The following is a 19,602-nucleotide window of genomic DNA, read 5'->3' on the forward strand; positions in this document are numbered from 1 at the left end:
GAAATGCCAAACTATTAACTTGGTCATTTCTTCCAGACATGGTAGATACACGGGTAGAAAAAAAGTACTAATCAACTGTGATACCAACTGTATTTTCGAGACTTAGTTACGATAGAAATATAGGTTATAGGTTGATTGCAAGCTTGTACAACCACTCTGGAAGTCAGTCTGGTGGTTCCTCAGAAAATTGGACATAGTACTACCGGAAGATTCAGCAATACCTCTCCTGGGCATATACCCAGAAGATGTTCCAACTGGTAATAGGAACACATGCTCCACTATGTCCATAGCAGCCTTATTTATAATAGCCAGAAGCTGGAAACAACCCAGATGTCCCTCAACAGCGGAATGGATACAGAAAATGTGGTACATTTACATAATGGAATACTACGTAGCTATTAAGAAGAATGAATTTATGAAATTCTTGGGCAAATGGATGTATCTGGAGGATATCATCCTTAGGGAGGTAACCCAATCACAAAAGAAGTCATTAGGCATGTAATCACTGATAAGTGGATTTTAGCCCAGAAACTTAGAATACCCAAGATACAATTTGCAAAACACAAGAAAATCAAGAAGAGGGAAGACCAATGAGTGGATACTTCATTCCTCCTTAGAATAGGGAACAAAATACCCATGAAAGGAGTTACAGAGACAACGTTTGGAGCTAAGACAAAAGGATGGACCATCCAGAGACTATCCCACCTGGGGATTAATCCCATAATCAGCCACCAAACCCAGACACTATTGCATATGCCAGCAAGATTTTTGCTGAAAGGACCCTGATATAGCTGTCTCTTGTGAGGCTATGCAGTGCCTAGCAAATGCAGAAGTGGATGCTCACAGTCACCTATTGGATGGAACACAAGGCCCCCAATGGAGGAGCTAGAGAAAGTACCCAAGGAGCTGAAGGGGTCTGCCACCCGATAGGTGGAACAACAATATGAACTAAGCAATACCCCCAGAGCTCGTGTCTCTAGCTGCATATGTAGCAGAAGATGGCCTAGTCGGCCATCATTGGGAAGAGAGGCCCCTTGGTCTAGCAAACTTTATATGCCCCAGTACAGAGGAAATCCAGAGCCAAGAAGTAGGAGTGGATGGGTAGGGGATCAGGTGTGGGGGAGGGTATAGGGGACTTTCGGGATAGCATTTGAAATGTAAATAAAGAAAATATCTAATAAAAAAATATAGATTGAGAGTTGTTGCATTGCTGAAGAATGGGATAAAGCATTGAAAGAAAGAAAGCATGTGCAAACCAGTGGTTTTTTAACTTGAGGCTCGAATGAAAGTCAAGGATCCTTTCTGCTTTCATGGACCATTCAAGGATCCCCCCCCCCACCCACCCACACCCCATGCCCCATCCACAGTCAAAATGCAGCAAAAAACCGACAGGTGGAAATTCAGTTCAAGACCTGATTATTTATGATGATTTGCAAAGATAAAGTCGAAAGCTTTTAAGTTTCTTCTAATACAAACCCCTGTCAAAGTTATAAAAACAGGAGACATACCTATGATAATAAGAATCAATGATGGCATTTATAGAAAACCAAGAAGAGAGGGCCACCCTGAATGTAGAATTAACTACTTAGGAGCTGGGATCCAAGACTGGGGAAGAAAAGAAAGAAGTTGGGCAAAGTGAACTTAGGTTTATTTTTCAAGTTGTTGACTATATATTCAATGCAACCAGCTGCCTCAAGTTCTTGCTGCCCTGCCTCTTCCACCCCTGTGACCTCTTACAATGTCAACCAGAGTAAACTGATCTTTCCTTAACTTTTGTTATCAGAAATTCTTTCAAAGAAACAGGAAAATTAGATACCACAATACCATGAGATAAATTAATGCCATATTCCAAAATCCAAATTGATCATGATTGATAACAGTGGAATATAATACTCTTACTCAAATAGCAGACCCAATAATGTCACATCATTTTATATTGTAAAACTAAGTTGTACCAATGTAACTTCCTAGAGGCTGTACAGCATTGGATAACATCCTTTCCCAAAAATATGTATCTATGCCATAATCCTGATACCTGTGAATGTGATCTTATTTGAAAAACATCTCCTGGGAGATGCAGTTAAGCTAAGGATTCAGATGGGAACACATTGGATTAGAGTTGCTACTCTATTGAATGAGTTTACACAAGAACTAGGACAGAGATACATAGGATGGTAGTTAGGTGAAAATAAAGACAGAACTTATCTATGCTCACAAAAGGCAAAGAACTACCAGGAGCTGGAGGAGGCACGGGCGTCTTCTTTACTAGTGGCTGCTGATGTCCATTCTTAGACTACTGGCCTGTAGAGCTGTGAGAGTACAGTTTTCAGTTGTTTTAAGTAAACAGTAGTAAAACCTCGGAGAGTTACTTCCAACTTCATTAATATCACAAGTGCCTCTTGGGAATGATTTTAGGGGACAAAATTAGCAGACAAAGTGTTGTGGAGGTTTACAGTCTGAGTAAACATGCAACATGAGACCTGATAAGACCTCTAGGGAAGCTGCAGCCTGGAATGGAAAGCAAGGTATTTTTTACACCTTTAATGAAAATTAGATTCCTCTACATTGAGTTTCCAACCTTAATATTCATACTTTTGTCATGAACTATGTATCTAAAGGGAAGTAAATCACCAGCCCTGAGACTGAGTTTCTTCATGTGAGGAACTTCAAAAAGAATGGCCTACCTTTTTTTTTCCCTCCCATATATTCTCATTCTAGTTATAAAGTAAGTTTGTGGACAAAGCCAGATAATTTTATCACAAAATTAAGTTGATCAATAAACATGCACAGAGAGGTTATTAGTTTTGCTTAATTGTCACCTGACTGACTCATTAGTAAGTCGTCTGCATTTTAATTTTCTGTATTATCTCTATCCATCCCTCTTTATTTCCTATATAGTCGTTCAATGTTTAAAATTTGTATCTGAATATAAAATCTGGGAAATGTTAAGTAAATTGAAGTTGTCTCACATGGGATTCCATTGAATGAAACCTATAGAACTATGAATGGGTATGCTTGATACATTAAAAATTTGCTACTGAAATGCTCAGGATCACAGGAGAGGCCACAACACCTGCTCCAACACCCAGAGTAACTGGCTCTCTCAGGATCCAGGGATGCAGCCTGGCAAGTGGCATGGGTTCCTTCTGGCCTGAGTCTGTGCCCTGAGCAGAGCTGGGGTGCTGGCTCTTTCAGCACCCAGAAAGAGTTCTACTCCCAGGTGCTCTGAAATGCCCAGGATCACAGGATCACGTGAGCACAGGATCACAGAGGAATCTCTACTGCCAGGAGACTGGACTTACACTTAGGAGCACTGGAGCTCTGACACACTGAATATCACAGTGGATACCACAACATCTTTCCCAACACCCAGCATAACTGGGACTCCCATAGGAACCAGGAAAACACAAACCCCAGCCCAGCCAGAGTCACGGATTTTTTTTCCAGCTTGCACCTGCGCCCTGAGCAAACCCAGGACTTCATGTGATCTGGGAATTGTACCTTGGGTGCTCCGAGCTTTTGGGCTAATATCCACTTAACAGTGAGTGCATACCATGTGTGTTGTTTTGTGAGTGGATTACCTCACTCAGCATATTTTCTAGTTCCATTTATTTGCCTAAGAATTTCATGAAGGCATTGTTTTTAATAACTGAGTAGTACTCCATTGTGTAAATGTACCACATTTTCTGTATCCACATTCCTTTATTGAAGGACATCTGGATTCTTTCTAGCTTCTGGCTATGATAAATAAAGCTGTTATGAACATAGTGAATCATGTGTCCTTGTTATATGTTGGAGCATCTTTTGAATATATGCCAAGACATGGTATACCTGGGTCCTCAGGTAGTACTATGTTCAATTTTCTGAGGAGCCACCAGGCTGATTTCCAGAGTGTTTGTACCAGCTTGCAATCCCACCAGGAATGGAGGAGTGTTCCTCTTTCTTCACATCCTCGCCAGCATCTGCTGTCACCTGAGTGTTTGATCTTAGCCATTCTGACTGGTTTGAGATGGAATCTCAGGGTCATTTTGATTTGCATTCTCCTGATGACTAAAGGTTTTGAAAATTTTTTTACATGCTTCTCGGCCATTCAGTATTCCTCAGTTGAAAATTCTTTGCTTATCTCTGTATTCCATTTTTAATAAGGTTATTTGGTTCTCTGGGGTCTACCTTCTTGAGTTCTTTGTATATATTGGGCATTATCCTCTATTGGATGTACGATTGCTAAAGATCTTTTCCCAATCTGTTGGTTGCTATTTTGTCCTATTGACAGTGTCCTTTGCCTTACAGAAGCTTTACAATTTTATGAGGTCCCATTTGTCGATTATTTATCTTAGAGCATAAGCCATTGATGCTCTGTTCAGGAAATTTTTCCCTGTGCCCATGTGTTTGAGGCTCTTCCCCATATTCTCTTCTATTAGTTTCAATGTATCTGGTTTTATGTGGAGTTTCTTGATCCACTAGTGTTGTATGGGGCTGTTTTTGGCTGCATCAACTTGAGATTAGAGCCAACAAATATATGCTTATAGATGTTAATCATAGGTTGGAATTAGAACATTAGAACGGCCCTTGGTGTTTCTTAACTTGAAAGCATCAGGATGAGAAAATAGACAGGCAAAATTTCCTACACTGGGATTTTCTAAGTCATAAAGTCAAGGAGTGTGAAATATATCAGGGTGAAAAATTCACCCTTGCCCCAACACAACCCCAGTGAAGCGGAGAGCAGAAAACAATCTGAAAAATACCAACAGTGGCCAAGCAGACAGTACAACAGAGTCATCTAGCACCAAAATGGAAAAGCTACTTATTTTATTTTGTTACACGCTCAAAGCTTGATTTTCATTTTCTTGCTTTCAAATTTCTATTTGCCCAGGAAGTTTTTCATTAATATTTTAGCTGACAGGTAAGTGATAAGTCTTCAAGCTCGGAATTAGATTTGTAATAGGAATTTTTGCTTTTGGCTCTGTCTACCTTCTCTAGGAAGAGCAATAGCAAAGAATAGTTCTGCCAGAAGGGGTTTTGGAGAGGTGAGAACAGATTCCAGATGAAAAGATCCCCACCTGGAAGTCCTGTCCACCCAAATACTGCAGCCCTGGTGCATTGATTTCAGCAATATTGCCTTCCTTTAAGTCTATCTGAGAAAACATAAAACCTGACCACCAGAGTCCTTATCGTCCACTGTGACAAGTCCAATAGCTTCCTTTCATAGGTTTATCTAATCTGGTTAGCAGATTACATTAACACATTATTGCATCCCTGAGGGTCTTGCTAAAATTGTTTCCATAATTTTTAGCAAGCACCCCAGTTGTATTTTTTATTAATACTCCTAATGTACTGAAATAAGACCATCCCCTAAAGAAAACATTGGAAATAGATAGTAGATAAAATAAAAACTCACATGGGTCATTTTTCTTCATGAAATAAGGCTAACATTTTAATAAATGGGAATTTGGCTTTTAGAAGAGTAAGTTAAACACAAACCTAAGCAAGGTATAAATCTGTAATTTAGAGAAAACCGAGTTAAAGCATTAAAACTAAGGAATGGAGTAAACAAATTTGATAATTTAGAAGGCATACCTTCTGTTTTCTCTCAATTATTTTAATTAATGTTGTGAAGGTAAGGCTCCTGCACAGACGGCATTGATGAAAAAAAAAAAAAAGTCTGTTCTGCTTTAGGATTTAAAAAATCATTGTCAGATTTCAGCATTCCTGGGATGTATCTCCACTTCACAAAGAGCCTATAAATATGTCTCCGATGACTTGAATATATGAAGTGACTCTAAGCTAATGAAAATTGAATGGGGGCTGGAGTTTTTCCCCAAAGCCTAATGTTTAGAATTTTAATCTACCATATTCAGTCAGCCCTAATTAGAGGACTTCAGCACTATGCAGACATCTATCACCACGATATGACTCTGGGGAGGCATGTGTGTAATTAATCACCATGAATACCTGCCGTTTGCTCTCTTCTCTTGCGGTGATTAGAAGGAGAGAGATGAGAAGAGTCACCACATTGTGTAAACAACTGTGCATCCTCTCACTTTAATTATTTTACTTTTCTAAAGTCTTGTTTTTAAAAGTTGCTAGAATCTATGTGTTCAGCTTTTTAAATATATGTGTTCATGGGTAGCTTTACCTCCTCACAATAAAGCAATAAGACTCTTCTCTTTGTGAGAAGGTGGGGTTATTAATGATTTCTCTATGCAGTGTGTGCTGTTCAGTCCCATGGGCATACTTCCTCCAGGTGAGTCCCTAATTCCTATCTGTAAATGACACCTGGCTTTTCTTTGGTGATTTCTATCTGTAACTATGGGAGAAGATGACCTTTCCTTTCCTTTCCTTTCCTTTCCTTTCCTTTCCTTTCCTTTCCTTTCCTTTCCTTTCCTTTCCTTTTCTCTTCTTCTCTTCTTTCTCTTCTCTTCTCTTCTCTTCTCTTCTCTTCTCTTCTCTTCTCTTCTCTTCTCTTCTCTTCTCTTCTCTTCTCTTTTGTCTTCATTGGTGTGTGTGTCTGTGTGTGTGTGTCTGTGTGTTTGTCGCTTTCTTTCTCTCTCTCTCTCTCTCTCTCTCTCTCTCTCTCTCTCTCTCTCTCTCTCTGTGCATGTGTATGTGTGTGTGTGTGTGTGTGTGTGTGTGTGTGTGTGTGTGTTTAAACTCAGGTTGTCAAACATTTCTTGTGCCATAATTGCATTTAGAGATGTGTACCATAAGCTTTGATTCAACAATAGGAGAAAGGTCATCCTGAGGGGGGAAAAACGCAGAAAAGGGCTTGTTTATGTAAACCAATGGATTTCTAATTCTGAGTTCTTTCTAGGGTGTGAGCTACAGATTTGGTGGAGATTGGGCACTTATGAACTCTGGTTGTTGATGAATGAGGGCTTCCTGCGGTGCCATCAGCAGCTGAGTGGGTGGCTGCTTCTTCACAGTGCATCCTAACACTTCTTCTGGGCTTGACATAGGACACGGGCAGGGTCATCTTCCAAAACACAGTGGTAAAGGGTAACAGAGTAAGGAGATTACTGCATTATTACAAAAGCTTGCATGTTTCAAAGTAATCTACATCTTAGAGTGATTCATTAGAACATTCTTAATTCAATTTCACTTCCCATTCAACAAGTCCTGCTAGAATGATGCAACATAGGTCAGTGATCCTGTTTTAAATTCATTGAAATCTCAGAATAAACAATGAAAATGGCAGACTTAAGCATCTAATGGCCTTGGAGCATAACTTTATCTCTAGGAAATTCTTCTTCAGACAAAGAAATACACCTTAAGACATGATATCTAATTTTTATCAACTCTCGTGCTTTGAAGCCAAACATGTACATCTGAAAACCAAGTATAACAGCTTGTCAGTGAAAAAGCTCATAACCAAGGCATCACAAGGGAGAATGGGCCAAAGGAAACTCCAGCCAAGACTGTTAAGGTTTGGAAGCAATGAGGGCAGACAGAGAGCAGAAGGCACTGGAATTTGAATTTAGAGGAGGGTGAGCCTATAGGAAGACCAGCAGTCTCAACTAAACTGGACCTCTGAGGTTGCTCAGACACTGAGCCACTAACAAGACAGCAAATATCAGCTGATATGAGGCCCCCAATCCATAGACAGCAGAGGACTGCCATTACATGACTCAGTGAGAGAAGATGCACCTAACCCTCAAGAGACTTGAGGCCCCAGGGAGTGGGGGGGGGTCTCGTGGGGTCGAGGTGGGGAGTTGGGGGGATGAGAGCACCCTCTTCGAGGCTGAAGGGGGGAGGAGATATGGAATGTGGAACAGTCAAAGGGCAGAACAGAAGGGGGGTAAAAACTGGACTGCAAAATCATGATTAAAGAATATAATAATAATAATAATAAATAATAATAATAATAATAATAATAATAATAATAATAATAATAAGCTGAGACAGAAGCAAGCTCTTAGAACTCGATTTAAAAACCACATCATGATGGGTTATGACATCACACTCAGATTCTTATCTGAAGCTAGGTTAATTAATGAACTCCTTCAGAAAAGGATCCATACCCCATTACTAACTCCAGATATTTGTTTAATTTATTTTTACGTTCCATAGTCCATTCCCCATGTCCCCATTCATCCTCCAACTGCTCCCACATCTCCTCCCCACCCCACCCTGTCTCCATGTGGATGTCCCCACCTCCCACCCCACCTAAACTCTAAACTCCCTGGGGCCTCCAATCTCTTGAGGGTTATGTGCATCATCTCTGAATGAATACAGACCCAGAAGTCCTCTACTGTATGTGTGTTGGGGGCCTCATGCCAGCTGATGTATGCTGTCTATTTGGTGGTCCAGTGTTTGAGAGATATCTGGGGTCCAGATTAATTGAGACTGCTGGTCCTCCTACAGGATTGCTCTTCTCCTCAGCTTCTTTCAGCCTTCCCTAATTCAACAATGGGGGTTAGCTGCTTCTGTCCATTGGTTGGGTGCAAATACCTGCATCTGACTCTTTCAGCTTCTTGTTGGGTATTTCAAAAGGCACTCATGCTAGGCCCATAGCCTCAGTAATAGTGTCAGGCGTTGGGCATCCCCTTGAGCTGGATCCCACTGTGGGCCTGATGCTGAACCTTCTTTTCCTCAGGCTCCTCTCCATTTCCTTCCCTGTAATTCTTTCAGACAACAACAATTATGGTTCAGAGATGTGACTGTGAGATGGGAACCCCATCCCTCATTTGATGTCCTATCTTCCTGCTAGAGGTGGACTCTTTAAGTTCCCTCTCCCTACTGTTGGACAAGATTCCTCCCTTTGAGTCCTGAGAGTCTCTCACCTCCCAGATCTCTGGTGCATTCTGGGGTTCCCCCCCCCAGCCTCCTATTTCCAGAGGTTGCCTGTTCACATTCTTTCTGCTGGCCCTCAGGGCTTTAGTCCTCTTCCCTCACCTAATACCAGATTAGGTTTCCCTCTCTCCCTGCAATTCTCCTTCCTCCACTTTCCCTCCCAGGTCCCTCCTCCTTCCCTTCCCACTTGAGATTGCTTTCTTCTCTCTCCCAAGTGGGACTTGAGGCATCCTCACTTAGGCACTTGAATTTTGCAGGCAAATGGATAGAGCTAGAAAAAATATCATGTCCTTAGGGCTCTGAGTGAGATAACTCAGACCCCTAAGGACATGCATGGTATGTACTCACTAATAAGTGATATTAGCCAAAAACAAAACAAAACAAAACAAAATAAAACAAAACAAAATAAAACAAAGCAAAAACTGTACAGAATACCCAAGATAAAGTCCACAGAACTCAACTCCAGACATTTTTGACAATTTAGGCTCCAAGAGAAAAAAAATCTGAAAAGAAAAGAGTGATCATTTCATGTCCTCTTAGCCAATATGATTTAAATTTTGGCTTCCTACTCAGCAAAGCAAATTGTGACTAACACAAAGTTTGGTTGAGGCAGGAAACTATCTATGAATTTTTAAAATTCATTTTAAATATTTTACTATTCTTTTTTCTGTTACCTCCAATTTCAATGCATTTCTCATTATGTAGTAATCAGGAAAAATATTGAAAATAAGCTTAATACTTTAGGGAGTCTTTATATTCATTTGCCTTGGATATAATATTTCTAAAAGTGCACATGATATACTATTGTCCAAATTCTCCTCACCACATACCTTCTTATACATGTCATAATGCATTACCACTTTTACTATTAACAAAGATGAAGCATTGTTTTAACTCAGTCAGAAAAGTTTAGTGACTACAGACAACCATATCATACGTTCTTACTTATGCCTCAATTTTTGATTACCCAAACAGAAGGAAAACATATTTATGAACTTAAAGTTTAACTCTATATAAAACTTTTAATAGATGGTAAATCCATTTGTTAATAGTCATCACTTGAAAGATTATATGTGGACTTTGTCTGATTTATATATATATATATACATATATTTCTAAGGAATTGAGTTTTATAGCTAGTAGTTTTACTCCTTCTTTTCTCTAGTACAGGAAAATAGTAACATTTTCTTCAAATTAAGATATACCTTACTAAGGCAGATTATTTAGTGACAAGATCCTGTCATTCCCCACTATTGTGGGGACTTCTACTGAGCACTTCAAATTCAAGACACAGACACAGAACATTTTTATATAAAATCATCCTCCCAGAGAACAGCACATCAAAGCTTCCTGCTCTCAAGTCTCCTCTAATAATTTCCCCAACCAATCCCACTTCCCACAGCCTCTACCAATTCTCCTCTCAATTTCTATAAGATCAACTCTTGACAATTCCCAGTATGGATGAGATTATATGGTGTGTGTGTGTGTGTGTGTATGTGTGTGTGTGTGTGTGTGTGTGTGTGTGTGTGTGTGTGTGTGTGTGATTTTTTTCCTTCTAGTATTTTGATCTATAGCTCCACCATGTTTTTATAAATGACAGAATTTCATTTCTTTTGATAGTAGTCCTTGAAGTATAGAGTAAATTCCCTTTCTCCACTAGTTCCACTTTTTCCATTTAGTTGATGGAACTTTACTTTCCTCTCTTGGCTATTGTGAACAGATCTGCAGTGAGTACAGAAGCACAGATGTCTCACCAGTAAGCCAGTTTCACTTTGCTTGAAATCATTTTAGAATTAGTGTTGTGGAATCAAACTGTAGTTCTACTTTTAGTTTGTAAAGGAACTTCCCTTTTGTAATAGCAACCCTATTTCCACTCTCTCCACAGTATTCCTGCATTCCCTTTTGTGTTCTAAGTTTCAAAGATATTTGTCAGTTGAGTCTATGGAAAAGATTAGAAAAGAGAACTAATTCCAAGGCCTGCTCTATCAGAAAAACTAAACAAAGAAAGAAATAGATTAAATGATTATGAGAAACAAATTTTCCCCAGAATGGAAAAAAATGAAAAAATAATGGATAACAATTTATAAATTGTGAATTGATAATTAATGAAGTACCAAATACATGTGGGTTTCGGTTATTTTCTCTCTTAAAATGTCACAAAGAGAGCATCAATCCTATTCTTTGCAAGAAATTTGTCCGTTTATATCTCCTAAGAAAGGCTAGCAAGAGTAAGATAAAAGGAGAGTGATAATGGTGGGAAGAATGCAAACACAGCATTTTGTGGAGTGGGGCGAGGCAAAGACAATGCCTGATTGCCTTCTCCTTAAGGACAAAAATATTGAAAAGGAGAATGAATTATCTTAGGTGAAAGCATTTTTTTTCTCTTTGTGGAGTATTCACATTTTAGGTCACCCTTTCATTTGAGGGTGCTGATTCATCAGCTGAGAGAAAAGACTAAGTTCAATGCCAGGCGTAGTGGAGCACTCTTTGTGGAAACTCAGTAAACATTAATCAAGGAAGCTGATGAGAATTTACCAAAGGGGAGAAAAAAAGCATCGTCTACACATTTATGCTACACAATAGAAACTGTCACAACCCTGGCCTTTAAAATGTGCTTTAAAAGCTTTAATATACTATGTGACTTTCTCCTTTTAGCAACTTGTTTGTGGCACAGCTGATCTGGGTACCTTGGACTGTGAACTATACCACACTACAAAGTCAACTTTGAAATGAAGAAGTAAAGTGCTAATCATTGTCTATCCAAGCTGTTTAATAGTTTTAACAACTTATACACAAAAAAGTCATACTGAGATATTTGGCTATAAGCTATAATTAATTCTGAAGTTTTAATTTGATTGCATATATATATATATATATATATATATATACATACATATATATTTCATTCTATAAGTAACTGTAATTAGTACTTACTGTGAACCAAACTATAAAATAATAATGTTCATCTACAATAAGCTACTAAAGCCATCTCTGTTACTTAGCTGGTGGCAGTGTCTATACCATCAGAATGAGAGACACGCAGATTCCCACAGGAGAGAGGAAGGAAAGATAGAGGAAGGAGTACTAACTCTCAGGGATCCTGTGGATTCTTTCTCACACCTCATTTAATTCCATCTTGTAACTACATGACATGCCCTACCCCATTTAATTAAGTCTTTAATTTCTTTCTTTATTCCTTCCTTGACCAAGGTATCATTGAGAAGAGTGTTGTTCAGTTTCCACGTGAATGTTGGCTTTCCATTATCTATGTTGTTATTGAAGATCAGCCTTAGGCCATGGTGGTCTGATAGGATACATGGGACAATTTCAATATTTTTGTATCTGTTGAGGCCTGTTTTGTGGCCAATTATATGGTCAATTTTGGAGAAGGTCCCGTGAGGTGCTGAGAAGAAGGTATATCCTTTTGTTTTAGGATAAAATGTTCTGTAGATATCTGTCAGATCCATTATATTTTGCTTAACAATAACAATTGCTTGGCTTGATCACATACTTCTATGAATTAAGCTAAAGGAAAAGTGTGCATTTTATCTGACAAACTTTTCAGTCTTAGACACATTGTGTCAAGATCTGTTTAGAGGAGAATGATCTGTTTGCACATCTGTGTTGATGAAACTTCTCCGTATCATTCCTATCCTTGAGATAGGTTAAATGGCTACAAGGACCCATTACCACGTACAACATAACCAACCACTGTAAGTTCTTTTCTTTATCATCGTTTTACTCCATTATATCACCGTTTTAAGTCATTTATTTCAGGACATGTAATAATATCCATTTCTGCTTTTTAATAAAGGTTAAAAGTTATAACAACAAGGATCTTGACTATTCTGCATGGGATTTAGAATTTTACCTATACTTGCTTATGCAGACCAAGGACTTACAAACTATTCGTTACATTCAAAAACCAGCCAATGACTCTCATGTATCATAATTACCTAAAAGAAAAATTATAAATGCTTAGAAAAAGAGAATGTGATTAAAGACCTACAGAGTTTCTATAAAACAAATTGTATAGGTGGGATAGTGCTGGTAATATTTTTAAAGTAAACACAAGAACAGGGAAAAAAATCAGGAGAAGAAAATGACTCTCAAATTAAAACTCAGATGTGTTGAAGCAAAGCTTATTTCTTACTTTGGGCATTTTAGTAAGCCCAATTCAGTTGTATACAGTTTCTCGACACCTCTTAGTGTTTTTTAAAAATGAGTGACTGAAAACATATTTTACAAATTAAATATATGATTTGATTGAATAGGTACAGTTAAAGAAATAGATATAATTCTTTTTGTTTGTTTGGTTGGTTTTCTGTTGTTGTTTGTAGACCATTTTATTTAAATCCAAGTGAACTCTCCACATCTTAGAACTTTGTGAAGTACAGTAAAGGAAGACTTGGTCTTTGGCAGATTCCTCCTGCTCCCAGACCAGTGGATATAATTCTTGAGGGCTGATCTTTTGCTGGCTTACCTGGCCCTATGACATCCTATGTCATGTTTTAACAGTTCATTATTTTATGAAACTCATCCAATGGGCTATAGAACCTAGTTTTCCCCCTCATATGTTCTTGTTTTTCATAGTTTATGCTATAAATGTTCCCCTTCTGTCTATTACTTCCATGTTATTTTTTACCATTGATTTGATCCTCCGGCTTATTCCCTGTTTGTGGCACAAATCTCACAGAGATATCGCAAAACACCATTATTTCAAATTATTATACGAACACCAAAACCTTCCTAGTTTATATTTTAGATGTCTACTGTTTTGATTTCACAGCATATATGCAACTGATTGCTGTAATTTTCAGTTACATGGAGATAGCACACTATCCCCTAGTCCTATTTCCTCTGTGATTAAATAGGAAAATTGAAATCAATTCATGTGGTTAATAACACTCAATCTGCCATAATTAGTCTGTGCTTTATCTTTTAAATATGCCCTAAAATCCTGTAATTTACCCATACTTATGGGCATTGTCATAGTCATGCTAAGATTACCTGACATCTGAGTGACTCTATACTGTCAGGCAAGTCTCTCCACTTCAGATAAGGCATTTCTTTTTAAGTTATTCTCTGTAATGGATTCAGAAAGATATTGCTAACATTTTTAATGACCTCTTTATATTTTCTCACCAGAATATTCCATTTATCATTGCTCATAAATGGCACCAGACTTGTGGAAATGTGATATTTTGATTATCAAAGATCTTTATATTAAAGGATATTACATTTAGTTTCAGGAATGGACCCATGAATGCAAATGATTTTAATAATTTTGAATAATGAGCTCCATATTTCTGTTTTACACAGTGTTTTTTGTTTTTGTTTTTTTTTGGAATTACAGAGCCATCCCTGGCTTAAAATTTCAAATCTTAATATATCTTCTTATATTTACATTATTGTGGCTCCTATCCTCTGTCCATGTAACTACTCAAGTCAAGCTCTGTATCCAAACACACATAAACATGCAAATATAGTGATTGTTTTATTAATCAGCTATGCATATCTACCAAAATTCCATTAAGACATTAAGTGCTTAAGCATTCCATTTACAAATATGTAAAGAGGTATTTTATAAAATAGAACTTCAATGTTTAGGGTATAGCATCTATCTTTGACTATGATCTTTATTCACACTTAAAGGGATAATCTTATACATGTAAGTTTCTTATAGCTATTAGTATTAAAAATAACAAACTATGTTGCTATATAAGCCTTGTGATAAGGATTAAAATAAATGAAAACTTGAAGTTCAGTTTTCTTATCTTAAAGTGATAGTAAAATAGTCCATATTTGTTGTATAAAAGTAAAAGACAATGAGAAAATGACATTACAATAAAATCTGAAGGATGAGATATATACAGCACTTGTGTAAATAAAACATCAGAGTGGTACATGATGCTGGGAAGGTTAACAAGGAAGTTTTTGCAGATGCAGAAAAATAATCAGGTTAGAACGTGCAGCAGCATTTCCATACTAACTCAGATTACACAATACCAGACAGATATAAGAAGAAAATTATGGTTTTTATCCTCATAATAAAAACATAACATTGAGATAGACATATTACCAGACGAAAGAATAGGGATCCAGAAAAGGATAGAGGGAGTAAGTCAAAGTAGTACAGGTTGGGTATGATCAAACTGCACAACTATTGTGGCACACTGTCATCTATAATTTCTATTTTGTATTTTCCAATGTCTATTCTTAGGACATTCTTCAGACATGTTGGACAAACTAGGACTGAGTTAGTGGCATATTTCCTAAGTCATCTGACACATACTATACAAAGCATGACATTCTTATATGAGTGCATGGCTTCCAAGGAAAGATAAAGTGGCATAGTCCAATGAGCATTGATTTTCAGGGTCTCATGGAGAGTCTAGAGATGGTGGATACATGGTGGTAAAGGTACTTTTAGACCATTGAACTCACTGCATCAAATACTGTAATGGTAGTGTCAAAAAACAAATTTCAGAGTGAAAACTAATTTAAGCTAGTTTTTCATGAGTAATAATTTATCTAATAGTAGTTAAATTATCTTTGTGATTTAAACCTTCCATCCTTAGAGGAATCTCCTTAAGAGATGGAGTGATAAAGAGGAAGTGAACTCCACAGAATATTCTGAAGGAGAAGGTCATTAAGACACAGGATGCTAAAAGGAAGATAAACATTCCATCTTTCAGGGAGCATCCATAAGCCCTGGAAGTAAACAACTGAATGTCTTCAGGAAGTCCTTGAAATTTACCAGATTCAATAGACCCCTTTCTCCTCAAAGATTATCTAAGGAGTAAGTAGTGATGAGAAGAAGCAGAGACCAGCTGAGCTGTTTAGAATACACTCAAAAACCAGCAGGCTATCTGGAAAGGACACTCTCCAACCTGCATGGAACTTACATAGTGAGCTCCAGGTTGCCTACTTTCAGGTTAGAATGTGCTTGGGTAATGGAGCTGTCTTTGATTCATTTCTGCTCCTGGAAATAACTTTTTGCATATTACTGGAACTAACAACAGCACAGCTTACTGGTTCACCAAGTGGGGTCATAGTGGTTACCTTCCTTTGGCTTGTTTTCAGCTCCTTATCTGGAGTGAATTTAATATGCCTCCAGGAATAGTACCATACCACAGTAGTCCATTAATTTGACAAATGTATCCAATACAAATCTTAATTACAGAAAAAAAAAATACATTAGCAAAGCAAGAGTGTGGTCGATTTGTACTACTTGCTCAATGTTTTGCAAAAGAAATACTTCAATTTTAAAATAATCTTTAATTTTATTAAAGGAGGTCTATATTTATTCTTTGTTAAACTAGTACAAGTATGACTCAGCTTTGTTACAGCCTTCTCATTTACCTCTCTGCTGAAAGACTATCTTTGATGACCTATGAGCATTTCTGAGATATTTCAAGAAAGCAAACAGAAGGATTAGATTAGGTGAAAGTCTGTGGATATTAAGATCATTAGTGAAATTGATTCCCAAAAAAGAGAAGATAAAATTTTCTGTGAAAAATGGATTCTAAAGTCTGAAACCATGTTTCATAGTACTAGAGACACCCTTGTCTCAGAGTGAAGAGAAAGCATCAGCACATAGGAGATGCTCTCTGTGTTAGTGTTACACAGTCATCTTTGAGACTGACCAGTAGAGCGTCTGAGCAGGCAGCAAGCATTAGAGAAGATAACAAGAGGGAGGTCACAGCATCATTCTTCCCGAGAGGAATCCTGGGCTAATAACACAGAGTTGTCATCTGCCTTGGGTATCCTTCCCAGCATGCATGTGGTTCCACTCCTCAGATGCATAATCAGCTGTCATTAACACTTGAGTTTTCTATATATGAACACGGAAAAGAGTGTTCCCCACTTTTGTAGAAAGTGAAAGTGCTTTTCTTTGCCATAATCTAAAATAAATGGAAATTGTTTCCCAAGATTTCATTTAGGCCATGATCTACAGTGAGATTTTAGCCTTACTCCTCAGTGTTATAACAGTTTCTCACCTTGTCTGACTATATTCCTGCCTTAAAAACAGACAAATTAGCCAGTCAATGCCTTCCCCTATGCTGACATTTGCTTCATGTGCTCAATGCTGTCTGTTCCTTTGGCTAACTGTAAGAGATCATTATTTTTTTACAATCACATTCTTGTGTATTAAACTGTTAAATCTTAATTATTTATACAGCTCATTGGACCAATAGCATAAAAATAGAGAACATGATCTCGAAATTTATCTCATTCCATGTTCAGAGATAAATGGCTTAACCATTTTTTTCCACTATTTTCTGGAGGCAAGTCCTTGTTTACAGTCTGATGGCAATCACATGCTGGCAGTTTCCAAAGCTACTGTATGAAGAGGATGCTGAAGGCCATTCCGATACAGCATATCATGACATAAGGGCTCCTGTATTCACCAATTCGGGTTCACTTCCAAATGATTCCTAATAGTCCTGTTTTATTTCTGTCCTGGATGCTGGGTGCCAGGGATCGGATATAAGCATGCATACGTATACGCAGCAAGATTACAGTCAACAGTGTCTGAAAATTGAAAACGGCAGACATAGTGAGGCTGGCGCTGGTCCAGCCATATCACCCTTATGGAACAGGGCAGAAGAGGATGCATAAGAGATGATTATTTTAATGAATATTTTTCCTAAAAGAAGTAACTAAGGACAACACATTACAAATCCCTGATATTCCAAGCACTGTATAGTTATGCAAATTAGAGATGTATTGGTTAATTATTTAATGTTTGGTGGATTGATTCTCAGCCCTCTTCAATACTAGTGATAATATGTAAACTTCTGTATAATTAGCAATATCGTGATTACTAAGTATGGATTAGTAATGCACTGAATACAGACTCTGAAAGGTACATAATGATGAAGTGTAGAAGCAAAGACAACAAACAGCTCTACATCCCTGGTAACAATACTGTTCCAGGTTTTAGAACCACAGCTCAATATGCCTTTTCTAAAAGTTAGAGTTATGTATCTTGAAGTGACTCTCAGAGTGAATTTTCTTCAGAGGTAGGATGTTGAACGGACATAGGAAGACTAGATTCACAGTTGTTAGTGTCTTCGGTACCACCTGCTGTAGTCACCTGTAAAGACTGAAGTGGCCAGAAGATCATCACATCTAACTGAAGTTAGTTGACTCTTACATCAAACATGTGCCGTGGGAAAGTAATATATTTTTGGTGTGATTTGGGATTGTTACTGCAGTATAGCATAACTGCCCTGTTATACATGAATGAAGATAACAACTGAGTTTACAGGACAATCTAACGTGAAATAGAGCAATAATAGAGCAGTAGGTGAACAACGTTCTGAATAGAGATATCACAAGCAAAGATACTGGCAGCATTCAAATCTCCCACAAAGTACTCAGAATTAATGACACATTTAATAAAACCATCACCGGATTCTTCTCAAAGAATTGTGTGTGTGTGTGTGTGTGTGTGTGTGTGTGTGTGTGTGTGCCTATTAATAGCAATGAACAGAACTGGTGAGAATCTTGAGAGAGTGTGGCAGGTGGTAAATGGGGAAATTATAGTGTAAAGAATTGGACTCTATTGAGACTGTTCTTTGAGGTCTTGCAGATCCTTACCTCCCTATCCCTTTCTGAAGCTTGTGTCCTCTGCAGTTTGTAAGGATACACAAATCAGATGTTGCCCTCTTAAATAAACCTTCAAAGGGTGGCTTTGGCATCTTTTATAATCCATGTGTAATTTCAATTTCCATAGTGGACAGGAAGGTTAAGTTGTGTAAAAATATTTAGCCAGAAAGATATTTAGTAATACTAATTATACCATTCACAAACTAGTAGAAGGCTAAAATATTTTAAAATATTCACTTGAATAGTGATATTTGCACAAAATCTTTCCTTTTTTTGTTTATATGTATCTATGTGTGTGAGAGAGAGGGGGGAGAGAGAGAGACAGAGACAGAGAGAGAAAGACAAAAAAGTGTATATGTGTGTATATGATCATGTATGCCACATGCGTGTGGGTGTCTACAGAGACTAGAGGAGGGTGTCAAATTCCCTGGCACTGGAGACACAGGCAGTTGTAAGCTGAATGCCTTGATTCCAGGGACTCATCCCAGGTCCTCTTGAAAAGCAGCTTTACCACCTGCCATTTCTCAAGTCCCTGCAGCTAAGTTTTATGAATATAAACAATGGGCACACATTTCATCAAATGTAACTTTTGACTACTATCAAAAAATTTTCAGGCAGTATTTTGTCTTGGTAATTAAGATAGTTTCAACCGATGCATTCTTGTTCTTAAATAAGCAATGGTGGCCTTAAACTTCTCTAACGTTATCTTCTATTCCTTAAGACCCAAAATTTATATTATATGCTATTATTGTATCATTGTCTTCTTGAGGTATTAAAGACTGTTACATAGAAAAATATTCATAAGAAAATTTACAATGCAGTCTACTTATCAGTCTTAATAACAACAGCCAATTACTGTTGATTGCTTGATGATTTAATAGTTATGAAATTTTTCTATAAATAATCAGACTTGCAGAGTATAAATCAAAACTACTCAGGCTTATCTGGTTAGACATTTTTATTTTTTATTAGTAATGAAATACATTCAGAATTTTTTAATGTGATTTTTATGTAGCTGAACATTTCTATATATGCATGTACCCTACGGATATTAGAAATAGAAATTCCAAAAAAATAATAATAAGTTCCAGACTGTCTTGAAGCATAAACATAAGGAGTGAAATTTTACCTTTGGCTATGTTAATGCAAATCCAAGCTTATTCATGAATACATTATTTTATTGTTATGCATCTG

General features: G+C 37.5%; 1 pseudogene; it reads right to left on the reverse strand.

The window, feature by feature from the left end:
• Positions 1–17,133: 17,133 nt before the first annotated feature.
• On the reverse strand, positions 17,134–17,352 carry Gm20102 (annotated as a pseudogene).
• Positions 17,353–19,602: the final 2,250 nt, after the last annotated feature.

The sequence above is a fragment of the Mus musculus genome, chromosome 12 (assembly GCF_000001635.26).
Source record: "Mus musculus strain C57BL/6J chromosome 12, GRCm38.p6 C57BL/6J".
NCBI classification, from domain to species: Eukaryota; Metazoa; Chordata; class Mammalia; order Rodentia; family Muridae; genus Mus; species Mus musculus.